Below are 13621 nucleotides of genomic sequence, written 5' to 3' on the forward strand. Positions count from 1 at the left end.
TTCTAGCACTCACTCTCCCTCTGCCCATCCCAGGCAATAATTAATGTACACTCTATCTCTGTAGATTTACCTATTCTGGACATTTCTTATAAACAGAATCACGTAATATGTGATGTTTCGTGGCTGGCTTCTTTCACTTAGCATACTGTTTTCAAAGTTCTTCGATGTCATAGCATGAATCAGAATTTCATTCTTTTTATGGCCAAATAGTATCCCATTTTGTGAATATACTGGATTTTATTTACCCATTCATCAGTTAGTGGACATTTGGGTTGTTTCCGTTTTTTACTATTATGAATATGCTACTATAAACATTCCTGTATAAGATTTTATGTGGACCTATGTTGTCATTTAAGTATATATTGAGGAGTGGAGTTGCTGGGTCACACGACAACTCTATGTTTAACCATTTGAGAAACTGCCAGACTGCTTTCAAAAGTGGTTGCACCATTTTACATTCCCACTAGCAATGTGTGAGGGTTCCGATTTCTCCTCATCCTCACCAACACTTGTTATTATCAGACTATTTTTATTATACCCATACAACTGGGTTTGAAGTGGTCTCTTTGAGGCTTTGATTTGCAAGAGGTTGAGCATCTTTTCATGCATTTATTGGCTCTTTATATATTTTCTTTGGAGAAATGTCCATGCCAATCCTGTGTCCATTTTTTAATGAGTTATTTGCTTCTTCTTATTGAGTTGTAAGAGTTCTTATATATTTTGGATCCAAGCTCCTTATTGCAAGTATAATTTGCAAGTATTTTTTCCATTCTATGGATTATCTTTTCACATCCTTGATCGTATCCTTTGATACACAAAGTTTCTAATTTTGAAGACATCCAATTTATCTATTTTTTCTTTTGTTGCTCATGTTTTGGTGTCATATTTAATGTTCCATTGCCAAATCTGAGGTCACAAAGATTTACCCCATGGTTTCTAAGAGTTTTATAGTTTATAGCTCTGAAAATTAGGTTTCTGGTCTACTTCGAGTTAATTTTTATAGTATATGATATAAGGGTCCAACTTCACTCTTCTGCATGTGGCCACCAGTTGTCCCCACATCATTTGTTGAAAAGACTATTCTTTCCCCATTGAATGGTCTTGTCACCCTTACTAGGTTTCTTTTAAGATCTAAGTCTGTGACATAGATGTCCCCACATTCTTAACCTTCAGAAGTCATCCCTCCCTTTAATACCATTTAGTATAGCCAAAGTTCCTACCTTTCATGAATGCACAAATGTCATTTTTTAAATCAGGTTTTCTTCAAGTCTTCCTGAGAGCCCCCAGGACATACTTAGGTGTCCCACGATTCTGTCCTAATGGCCACTTGTCCTGAAATGCAGCCATCTCTCTCTCTGGCCACCCAGTTCTTGCCATTTTGTCATGGCTTATGATTGTTGCCCCTCTCCTTGGATTTCTGGGCCCCAAGCATGGCCACAAGCCTCACTCTTAATTGCCAGAACACAGCTAAGTCTATGCAGTAACACCTAACACAATTTTACTGAAGGCCTGGAGTAAGAAGGAAGAAATTACCACACAGGAGACAATAACACACAATTGGATATGGGGTATTGCTGTCCTACGTTCCACCTTGCTATCCACAAAGCATCCACTGGCAATCTCCCACCTTAGTCCTCTGGTCATCACCCTAGTGCCAGTATCAGCAGACTTCCCCCAGATAAGCGTGTCCTTCACAAGTCCCCCAACTCTCCCTTTGCCTGAAGGAGGAGAAAATCTTTTCTTTCTCCAAGTCATCATCATTATAATTGAGCAAAGAAGTAACTCTGGTCACAGCAAGGATTTTTAAAAAATATTATTATGGAGAACAGTTTATGCCCTCTTTATCTTAAATATTCTACCTCAGAAAAAGATCTGGCTTTAACTTTGCAGAACTGAGGAATTCACAAAAATGTCATTCCCAAATCAAAAGAGCTGTCTGCCCTCAGGTGGGAAGTCAGTGTCTACTTCTAGCTGAAACAGAAACTTCTGGTCACTTTGAAATTGTGGATACTGACCCTCCCATCCCTATCCCAGCCATAAAACTGGACATCAAGTATTGGGGTACAGTCTCTGGGAACTCTGTTACTGAACCTGGTGTATCACATTGCTTTTCCTTAGCTCTAGTGTTGATTCTCCAATTAGAAACATTCTTACTTAAAAAAAATTTTTTTTTAAAAAGAAGAGTTATATCTTATTTCAAATTTGGGCTTCAAGAAAATATATTCTTACCTCTGATATGCTATCTTTAAGCTTTTTTGATAATTTCCCTTATGGTTCTTTCTGGTAAGTAAATGAGAATCACTTAGTAGTTCTAATATTGTCCTACTAAAGCAGAAAGGCAACCACATATGTCAATAGGCAAATTGGTAGAAAACTGAGAAAACCTAAATGCCTTTAACAAGAATGATGTGACTATAAGTGACATGCATTTGTGTGTGTGTTTTTTAATCCAGATAAACTTCTGAGTTATTTAGTCCAATATTATTTGGAAGGGAAGTGGAACTAATTTTTAACAAAATATGTTTTACTTGGGCCGCTATAAAAATAAATTTGAGGAAAAAAAAAAATCTTGAAAGTAGACAGTTAATGGCAATTATCTCCTAGATCTAAAAACTGCTTTACAGGCAAATTGAATGCTGGCAACTCTGTTAAAAATAAATAATGTTCTTTTTGCTCCAAAACAAGGATTGATCCTCCTCAATTCTTCATTATTAAAATTCAGAAAAAAATAGAACTACTTCCTATTCTGAGTAATTTATATCCTTACATCCCAAATGCCTTTAAGAGACTATCTAGCATAGGGTAGAAACCTAAACAAGAAATTGTTGATTTAAACAGAGTGGAAATGGGAATGTTCTCAAGTATGCCTCTGTGTGTGTGCTTTGTGGAGGTGAGGCTGCCCAGCTCCTCTACAAAATAGGCCTTCACCTACTTCCTGTGGGTGGATTTGATGTGAATGGTCCTCATTACCCAAACTTTATATAATAATTCTATAATGTTCGATAAAATAAAACCTTCTTGGACTGAATAGTTTTAATAGCCAGATTGCTTACAAGATACTCCAGGCTAGCTAGGATTTTGCAGGGATATCCGTGCAGATGTGTCACTGGGGAATGAACAAGCAGGAAGCAAAGCCTGTGCAGGCAGCAAAGGGTCTCTCCCTGGAATCAGCAGAGATGGAAGCGGGGCAGTTCGGCCCTCTCACTCCTCCTCAGTGACCCCAGAGACCCCCAACATGAGAGCTGCATCATACAGAAATGGCTCCCATGGCCCTTTCCTTTCTGGGCTCCTTTGGTTTCCCCAGTCCTGACATTATTTGCATTCAAGTGATGTTTCCTGAACCTTGGCTCTGTACTAGGTTGTGGGTATACCTGGGTGCAAGTGCAAGCTCACAATATAGTGTTCATGCAGGATTTTAAGGCCAAGGGTCTACCAAAAAAGCTCTGCTCAAGGGAGCATGAAGCACTGAAAAGAGATGGGTTTGTAATCACTGGTGTAACATGGTATTGAAAGCCATGGGCATGGATGAGTGTGTCTAAAAAGAGTACAGGATGAGAAAGACAGGGCTTCAGGATAAGGCCCCCAGGAATAGCCAAATCTAACTGCTGATCAGCTTCCCAGTATCCATCCTCCCCTTCTTCCTTAGTAATAGGGCCCTGATGATTCAGTTAAAAGACACTATTTCCCAGCATCTGTAATAGCTGGGAGGTCAACAGAATGTGGACCAAGGGGTTGTGTGGGGCTTACAAGAAGCCTCTCTAATGACTCACCTAGAAGGTACAACATTTTGCCTTTTCTCCCTGCCTTTAGATGCTTCCTGGAATATGGATGTGATGGCAGCCATCTTGGACCATGAGGTGACCTTGAGGATGCTAGGATGCTGAAACAGAAAGATAGATACTGAATTCCTGTACGGCCTATCTTTGGGCTTCCTTGTTTGTAAAATATCTTATTTAAGCTACTATCTTCTATCTTATTTAAGCTATTATTTTTTTTCTGTTAAGTACGTCCAAACTCGATCCTACCTGGAAAAGTAAGGCAGAAAAGGATGAGTCAAGAATAAAGAAAATGAAGGAGCAGTCATTGAGGAAGGAGGGAAAACAAAGAGAATGTCACAGAAGCTAGCGGGACAAAAGTATTCCAAGAATCAGTGAATGCTCAAAAGTGCCAAATCCTCCTGAGAGAGCAAATAAGGTAACATTAAAATATGTTCCTAAATATCCATTGGACTCAGTGGCTTAGAAGTCATGGGTGACTTTTATGAGACTGTACAGGTTCATGACTGAGACGGAAACCTGTTTGGAGTGGGTTGAGTGATGAGAGGCAAGGAAATGGAGATCACAGTATAGACAAACCTTTTGAGAAATCTGGCTGTGAAGGAGAAGCCAAAGACAGAGTGGAGGCTGGACGGGGATGTGAATGGGGCCAAGAAAGGACATTTCTAAGATTGGGGGGACTTGAACCCGTCTTAAGAGGAGCCAGATGACAAGGAGATGTTAAGTATATAAAGGTGGGAAGGAGTGTCAGTCCTTGTCCAGACCAGGTGCTATGCCTCCTCACTATAAGCACCTCCTCACAAGTGCCCTCCACTTCCTTTCCTGTCTCCCCTTGTGTCTGGAGCAAACCCCATTCCAGAATGAACCCGACAATCTTCATGCCTTCACCTGAACAACCGCTGGAGAAAATCACACAGCTGAGCTGCCGGGCTCCATCTAAGAAGCATTCTTCCCCACTCTGAGTATTTCACATCTTCTTTCCTCTCCTCCAATCTGCACAGTTCCTTCCCCACCTTCAGTTGGCTGATGGCCTGACCTCAGCTTTACTGGAAAATGGAGAGCATTAAAGATGATTAAAAAAATGTTTTTTCACTTCAAACCTTTTCAAGGATTAAACAGTTTGTTTTTCACCCACACCTCCTTGTCACAGATACACATCTCATTTAGGCGATTTGGGAGATGCACATTGCCCCAAGGAGGGTGGCTGCAAGCAGTAAAGTTGATTTTTTGTTTTTCAAAGTTATTTTATAGACAATAATCTGGAGAGAAAAGGCTTTGGGTTTGTAAGTTTACAAACTTTTTGAGTTTTATAGATCTTGGCCAGAGACATACGGAAATGTGTGTGCATGTTTTGGATTTCACAATGATGGCGGTTGCGGGGTGAGGGGGAGGCGGGGTGTGTGCTATGTGACTCCCTTACAATGAGAAATTATCCTGCCCCCGCGGCCAATAGCATCCCCATTCTGGTACTTCCCTGCCCAGTTTTGATAATGAACAGACAAGGGCCTGAGAAAGGGATGGTTATCAGGGGCTCAGATCGCTCAGGAATGAGGATTTGGGTAACGTCACCAGATAAGTCACTGAGACCAGTAGATGTGAGAGCTGAGGGCCACGGGAATTTGGGACAGATAGTAGAGGAGGAAGAGTGTGAGTATCACTTGCAGCCCTGAGACTGAATGCAGCAACAGGGGCTGTAGTGTGTCCTTCTAACCTCATTCTTCTAAATCTCCTCTCCCAAAGAGAGGCCCACTGGCAACCTGGAAGAGCTACTCTTTGAACATATATGAAGTGGATCTGAACTCTGGCGGCCAAGGAGGTGTGGACCTGCTCTCTCTTTAAGAAAGAATTTGCTGTTCTGATGCAAGGAGTCCTGGAACTAAGAGCCCCTGGCTGCTGGACCTTTGAGATCTTCAACAGTGCAGGAGGCGAGGCCATGCTCCTCTGGCAGCCCCCAGCCAACTGCTGAGCATGGTGGGGGTCAGAGGGTCTGGTCATCTCTGCCCAAAACAAGTCTCCTGTAATAGGCGTCTTTGCTCTAGAGCTCACGTTGGATTGGCTCTGTCTGACCTGCATGAGTTTGGAGTCTCTCCCTGCCTAGTCCTTCTTCACTTCTTTGCCTTCTCTAGGTGTCAGAATAGCACCACAGTCTGAAGGCTCCCTCCCCATTGACCTTTCACAGGCTTTACTCCTCAATACACTTCTTGCACTCCCAACTCTGGCTCAGTGCCTGCTTCCCAGATTGACACAGATGGTTAAAGAATATGAGACCCAGGACGCAAGGATACAATTCCGTCACCCTATACCAATTCAGGACTAAGCCTTGCGGATTATTCTTTCTCAATGCGTGATGTGTCTGTTCTTCTGTTCCATTTTCATTACATAGTTTGAGGCTTTACCAAAATATGCCTTCATATTTATTTATTTAAGTCATGTTTAAGATTATTTTTAAAATAATACAATGTAAATTCAAACAACACAGAACTAAAATTATCCTTTTAAATTCCAGTCCTAATCTCCAAAGTTAACCATTAACTTGTATATCCTTCCAGATTGATATATATTTCTATATACAAATGGGATTATAGTAAACACTGTTATGCAACCTGCTGGGTATTTTTAACTTAAAACTATTATTTTGGACATGTGAACATCTTTCCATATCAATATATGTATCTCTACTTCATTCTTTTTAACAGCTGTTATCATATTTAGTTAATAAGTCATGTCATTGAAGAACTTTTATTTCTAGGATTTGGCTATTATAAATAAGGCTGCAGTGAATCTCCTTGTATTTAGTTTCTGGGAATTGATGTTCCATGTTTACCCATTTTTTATTGGAGTGTTTATCTTCTTCATACTGATTTCTAAGAGTTCTTTAAATGTTAAAGAAATTAGCTCATTTTCTGATCTGTGTTACAAATATTTTTCTCAGGTTTGTTGTTTATATTTTGACATTGCTTGTGGTATGTTTTTCTCTATAAAATTTAAAATGTGTACATAGTCAAATTTATGAGTATTTTCTGTTATAGATTTTAGGTTTGGAGTTGTGCCTAGAATGACCTTTTCTTTTCTCCTTTTTTTTTTTTTGAATGACCTTTTCTATGCCAATATTATGAAAAACAAATCATCTATGTATTTTTCTAGTACATTTATAGTTTTAAGTATTAAAATTTTTTTCTGGCATTTATTTCCGCATAAGTGATCTAGTTTTATTTTTTCCCAAGTGGCTGCCAGTAATTCTAATGCCATGTATTAAACGATCTATCTTTCTCCAGTGATTTGAAATACCACCTTTACCACACTCTAAATTCCCACAGTATTTCTTAATTACTATGCTCCCCAGCCCCTTAGGATCCTTGCAGAACCTGTGTTAATCGGCCATATGTGAAAAAAACAAATGAGATAAACAGCAGAATGGAAACATTGACCTAAATGTAAGTCAATAGGCAAGGTCTCTGAGGTCCTCAACACTTTTACAGACTGTTCTGTCTAAAGTTGAAAGAGATGGTCCACATCTTCAGTGGGTGCCAAGCAAGCAAGCAAGAGGGCACAGATAGGGGCAATCTGGGTTCTTGTTGCCTCTTAATGTGAAATCTTTCCCATTAGAGTTCTTGGATTGTATGAAAGCGTGGTAGTTTTTAATGAGTGCATAACCCCAGCAAAGCTTTCACTTCAAAGCCTGTTGCTATTACAGCCGCTGCATTAGTATAGTAAGTAGGGGGATCAGTTGCACACGAGAACTTTGAGTGTCTTATGGCCTCCCTCCGCCGCAAGACAGCCTTTCTGAAGGTGATTGCAGACGGACATGGCCCCGCATCTTTGAAGTATGCTCAATGCAGAATCAATTCAGGAACTCACAGATACTAGTTATCAGCCTGTGTTTATTCACTTCGCAGAGAAGGGTTTAATTAATGTAATACATACTGGTCAATGCTTTGCTTTTAAACTTTACCTTTGGCCCATCAGCAGATCAATACGTATTTTAATCTTCTTCTGTTTTAGAACTGGTTTTAAGACTCACGGCAGAGGCCCAGATTTCACAATCATTAATTGCTATTATCAGCCCCTTTCATTTCCTAAACATCAGCAGTTTCTTAAAATTCTGCTTTCATTCCTCTACTAAGTTATCCCTTCTTGTTCATCACTTGGTTCTGTGGTGTCTTTCAACCAAGTACAGAGTTTACAACTAGCCAATAATGGGAAGAAAAAGAATGGCCTGAAATTCTCCATTGATTAAACAGTCTATCTCAACAGCTGCATACAAAACTGAAAAAGTAGTCTGGCCACTTCTTTTTTTTTTTTTTTTTTAATTTACTTATTTATTTATTTTTGGCTGTGTTGGGTCTTCGTTTCTGTGCGAGGGCTTTCTCCAGTTGCGGCGAGCGGGGGCCACTCTTCATCGCGGTGCGCGGGCCTCTCACTATCGCGGGCCTCTCTTGTTGCGGAGCACAGGCTCCAGACGCGCAGGCTCAGTAGTTGTGGCTCACGGGCCTAGTTGCTCCGCGACATGTGGGATCTTCCCAGACCAGGGCTCGAACCCGCGTCCCCTGCATTGGCAGGTGGATTCTCAACCACTGCGCCACCAGGGAAGCCCCTGGCCACTTCTTGATGGATGTTATCAAGTACTTCCAAGGCTCCAGGTGCGTCTGCCCAACAGTAGAGGACTCATTTCGTTTTCTCTCTTTTAACTAATTACTGAATTATCACCTTTTGGTGGCCAATTATTCTACATATCACAGTATAACTTCTTTCTTCCCAAATTGTCAGTATTTTCCAGTATATCAAAGGTTGGAGAATCTGCTATTCCCTCACTGCCTAATTCGGGCAAGTCACAATCTCTGTGGATCTAAATATCCTCATATGTAAAAGGGAATCACAAGAGCAAATTTTTGGAAATTATGAGATAATATGAATAGAGTATTGTTCACAGAGCCTGGCTGCCAGGACATATCCTAATAAGGAACTGTCCCTGTTAACAGTATTGGTATCACTGGCGTCTTGTCGACTAAATAAAGGATACTAACTGAATGGAGGAGTACTCTTACTAAATGGTCAGCTGCATTCCCGGCTGCGAATGCATCTCTCACTCGACTAAGGAAGAAAATGAATTTACGTGATGCATCAAACAGTCTTTTTAGCTGGTGTGTTGCATTATTTCAAGCAAGACTATTTCCATTTGCCACATTATGGAACCTCACTTCTTATACTGCTCTTTGTATACAAATTCCTTTGCTATTTTTATAGAGTTTATTTTATTCTAAACATAAAATTATACATGTTCATCGTAGAAAATATAGAAATATAGAAAAGTATGATGAAGAGAATAACACTTATAAAGAAAATAAAAATTATCCATAATTCCACTTCTGGTAGTATTTTGGTGTGTTTTCTCTCAATTATATACCAATGCAGCTATATAGATTTTGTATACGTGTAGAAACAAATCAAAATCATTTTGCATATAGAAGTAATTCTACTTAAAAATAGGCTTGGTTCTCAAATGTAAATCCATTTGTGCAAAAGTCCATAGTGACTTTAAACTTATCACAACATATGTTGTTGGGTAAAATCAGCCCATTTTGTTCTGTTGTGTGGCTTAGTTCACATCTATAAAAGATTGTGAGTGGAAAGTCTATAAAAAGAGCAGCTTCTATATACAGTTTTACGTCTTATCTTTTTGATCAAATACCAAATCATGAGAATTTTGCATGTGAAATTTGCATGAGAACAATGCAATAAGTATTCTATGAAACTGTGATCCTCAATATTGCAGAATACATCGTTCTATGAATACAAAATTTATTCGACAATCCCTTATTTTGCTTTTACAAGTAACCATGTGACACACATCACACAGAGAAATCTTAGTGTATATCACTGGCCATTTCCTTAGGAAAGAGTCCTAGAAGTTGGAGCAAGGGTAATGAAATCATTTAAAGATTATGATATATAAGGCCAAATGCTTTCCAGCATGATTGTACTTATCTACACACTACTCACAGTGGCACTATTACTGGCACAAAGTTATCATCGTTTTAAAAATCCTCTCTGGTTAGACAGGCATGACAATGTAGTCCCTTCCTTCCATTGTGGTATGCTTTCGGAGCCCTGGATGTCTATTCTTTCTCTAACCATTATAGGTCGTAGGACTCCAAATGATCTGTAGTAGCTCACATTTGTCCCAGGGCCATGGTTCCACTGGCATTACCTTCTTTCTTGTCTTGTTGCCCACCTGGGCTTGACCATTCCAAAGCCGTACTGACCAGTTTTGCTTGATGTGAGACTACACAGCTGTCTCTTCTGACACCAAGGACTACAAATTCCCCTCGTTTCTACTCTGCCACAGATTGGAAAGGGCTACTTATGTTGCCTCAATGGTTCTGGATGGGAGGATTGTTTCTGAGCTGAGTTTCTGGTTTCCCTACTTCAAATTCCCTCCTTATGTTGCAGCAGAGGTAAAGCTGTCACAGTAGTGCTTAGTTTCCAAAGTCCAACACACACACACACACACACACACAATTTTAGTTCTTGTCTTCCTACCTAGGGGTGAATAAACATAAGTGATTATTATAGATTGCTCTGATCACAGGCAATCACATCCATCTCAATGAGCAGATTATTATAACTCCTTACACAATTATCCAGCACCAGTCAAAGAGATTTCCCAAACAGTATTCAACACGACGGTTTATCCAGGAACAACTGCCTGTGGGACTTTGGGAACAAGAACTGAGGATCCCTTAAAAGGTGCTAAATTCCTAATTGCTGCTTTCCTAGATATTCTCTACATACTTCAGAGATACACACACACACACATGCACACACACACGTTACAAAATCCATAATACAAACTGCATAAAATATAAAAAATATTGCATATTACCAGGTTTCAAGCATTAAGAAGAGAGTGTCGAAAATAAGAAAACAGTAAAAATTTCATCTCTTAAGAAAGAACTTAGAAATTAAAAACATAAGGAAAAAAAGAAAGGAAGAGGACTCCCATTTGCCTGGCAAGTATTGTGTTCCAAGTACTCTGTGGTTGAGTTCACCAAGGGACAGGCGACTGGGGGGAAAAGAGAGCAGACATAATGACACAACCTCACAAAGTATTCATTATTTATGGGAAAAGAGGAAAAGGAGCCAGAAAAGAAGAAGAATCTGTCAGGAAAAAGTAGGAGGATAACCAACATCGCATATTTATGTGGAAGTTGAAATAGGAGCTTCAAGAAAGCAGGAACATATATATGTGTTAGCATGGGGATGTATGTATATGTATAGCTGATTCACTTTGTTATACAGCAGAAACTAACACACCATTGTAAAGCAATTATACTCCAATAAAGATGTTAAAAAGAAAAAAAAAAAAAGAAAGCAAGCAAGCAGGTATAAGTCCATAGTTAAGCACTGCACAAGAAGTCAAGGACAAAACCTGACAGAATTAGGTGGGATATATGGGTAGAAGGTGACCTTTAAGGGAGAATGAAAGTTCATGTTTCTTGAGTGACTTTTCTGGAGATGCCCATGATTTCCTCTTCACCTCACACCACTTTCTCATAGAATCTACCGTGTTCCCCTCCATCTCCATCTCGTCCCATTGCCTCTGCTGAGCAGGTAACAGCCCAGGGGGGCCCCTCTCTGGACACCAATGACTATAGGGAAGTGGACCACAAGAATCAAGAGTCTCAAGCTAAGATCTTTTTGGTTCCTAAACTGGAAAATCATGTGGCGCGAAGCCAAGGTGGCCAGGCCTGGGCCACATGGAAACAGCTGAGACAGCCAGTCAGCAAGGGAGAGGAGAAGAAGCAGATGCGCAGAGAGCAACAGTGATGAGAGAACAGGGAGCCTCAGGAACAGATGAGAGAGAAAGACTCTGCTTCCTCTGGAGGCTGGGCTGCACTCCTTGCCCTGGAGTTCCATGAATTATGCCCCTTTCCTTCCAATGATTTTAAGTGGGATTTGGTGCCTCATAATCAAATTACCCCTATTGGAGACAGTGACTACTCTGTGCCATTGAGCTGTGTGCTAAGTATTCTCTCACAGAATGCTCACAAGAGCCCAGCAAAATAGGTGTCATTATCTCCCTTTTCCCTGAGAGGAATCTGAAGTCCATGAGGTTAAATGATGTGCCTAAGGTCACACAGCTGCTGAGTGACTTTGGTTCTAAATTCTCATACTACCACGCTGGACCATAAACATGACACAAGCTCAATTACTGCTGATTGAGAAGGAGTCCTCAGAAGTGCAGAAAGGCTATGTCTGTGCTCTAATCTCTTTCTTTATATTAAGTTATAAACAGAACACCTTAATTTGCATTACTTATGCATTAGCATTCAGTATGCTGTATGAGAGAGGAAGTGTGTCGGAGAGAGACAGAGGCTCGGAAAAAGAAGTTTGTATTCTCCTGGTTCATGAAATACACTACAACTACAATACGAAATTTATCAGAAGTTCTTAGAGACTCTTAACAGAAGTATAAGCCTTTTCAGTTATTAAAAGGATTGAAAGCTTTTTATGGTGCATGAAAAAGACAAACTCCTCCCTTTCAAATTATTCTACTTTATAGTACAATTCCTTTAGCTGGGAGGACAACTTCAGACACTTTTTCAAATAACCCCAACCATTTAAAATGTACCTTTAGGAAGTCATGCTGAGAGTATATGGAAAAGAGACAGACAGAGTCAAAAAAGGGGGGTGGGGAAGGGGAAAGAAGGAAGAAGAAAAGGTAAGACATTGTTTCCTAAGTAGTAAGAATCTCCCAGTTGTTCTGGCCTACTTTAAAATGAGCTGGGTATTTCTATCCACAAAGAACACCTAACATTGTTTAGGTAGCTACAACTGAAAAATCTTCTTGTCCACTCCAGACAGATCTCTCCACCTATCTGTCATCCCCATCACACATAAATCAGGACCACTTCCATTAACTACATTAACCACTTACATTAACTTTCAATGAAAGTAAGCATGCTGTCTTAGCTCAGGCTGCTATAACAAAATACTATAGACTGGGTGGCTTAAACAACATTTATTTATCACAGTTCTGGAGGCTGAGAAGACCAAGATCAAGGTACCAGCCAATTCAGTTCTTAGTGAGGACCCTCTTCCTCACTTGCAGACAGCCACCTTCTCATTGTGTCCTTACATGATGGGAAAAAAATGATCTCTCTCTCTCTTCTTTTTCTTATAAAGCCCCTAATCCAATCATGGGGGTCCTACCCTCATGACCTCACCTAACCCTAATTACCTCCCAAAGGCTCCATCTCCAAAAGATCACACTAGGGTCTATGGTTTCAACATATGTATTTTGAGGGGATACAATTCAGTCTGTAGCAGAACTTTGAACTATTAAAAGAAACTACTGAACTATTAAAAGAAAAAAAAAATATGTGAGCAACACTCCAGAATATCAGCCATGATATTACAACAGGATACAAATATCTACCCAAGTAGAATGAGAACCTTTAAACAAACACCAAGGAACTTCTATACTTTAGGAAGTTTGGAGAAAAGATCTTTGAAGATGGTTTTAGGCATCTTAAACCATGAGAAATAATGTTTAAGCAAAGAGTTTTAGTAGATCTTCATTGAGAGAAGATCAAATTGGAAAACATGGGCATGGGGGGGAGCAGAGGCCTTACAGGTAGCCCACTGTCCCAGGAACAGAATCCAGATGCTGAGGATGCTGAGAGGAGGAAGGTCAGCTGCTACATCCTCTCTCTGGGCCATGTGCTAAGGAGACCCCTGGGACTGGGGGAAGTTCAAGAACTCTGACTTGAGACCAGTTTAAAAATCGATCCTGGAACCCTGGAAATCCTGAATACAACATGTAATTTCAGAAATTCAGTTGT

This window comes from Balaenoptera borealis (assembly GCF_965194805.1).
Source record: "Balaenoptera borealis genome assembly, chromosome: 8".
Taxonomy (NCBI): domain Eukaryota; kingdom Metazoa; phylum Chordata; class Mammalia; order Artiodactyla; family Balaenopteridae; genus Balaenoptera; species Balaenoptera borealis.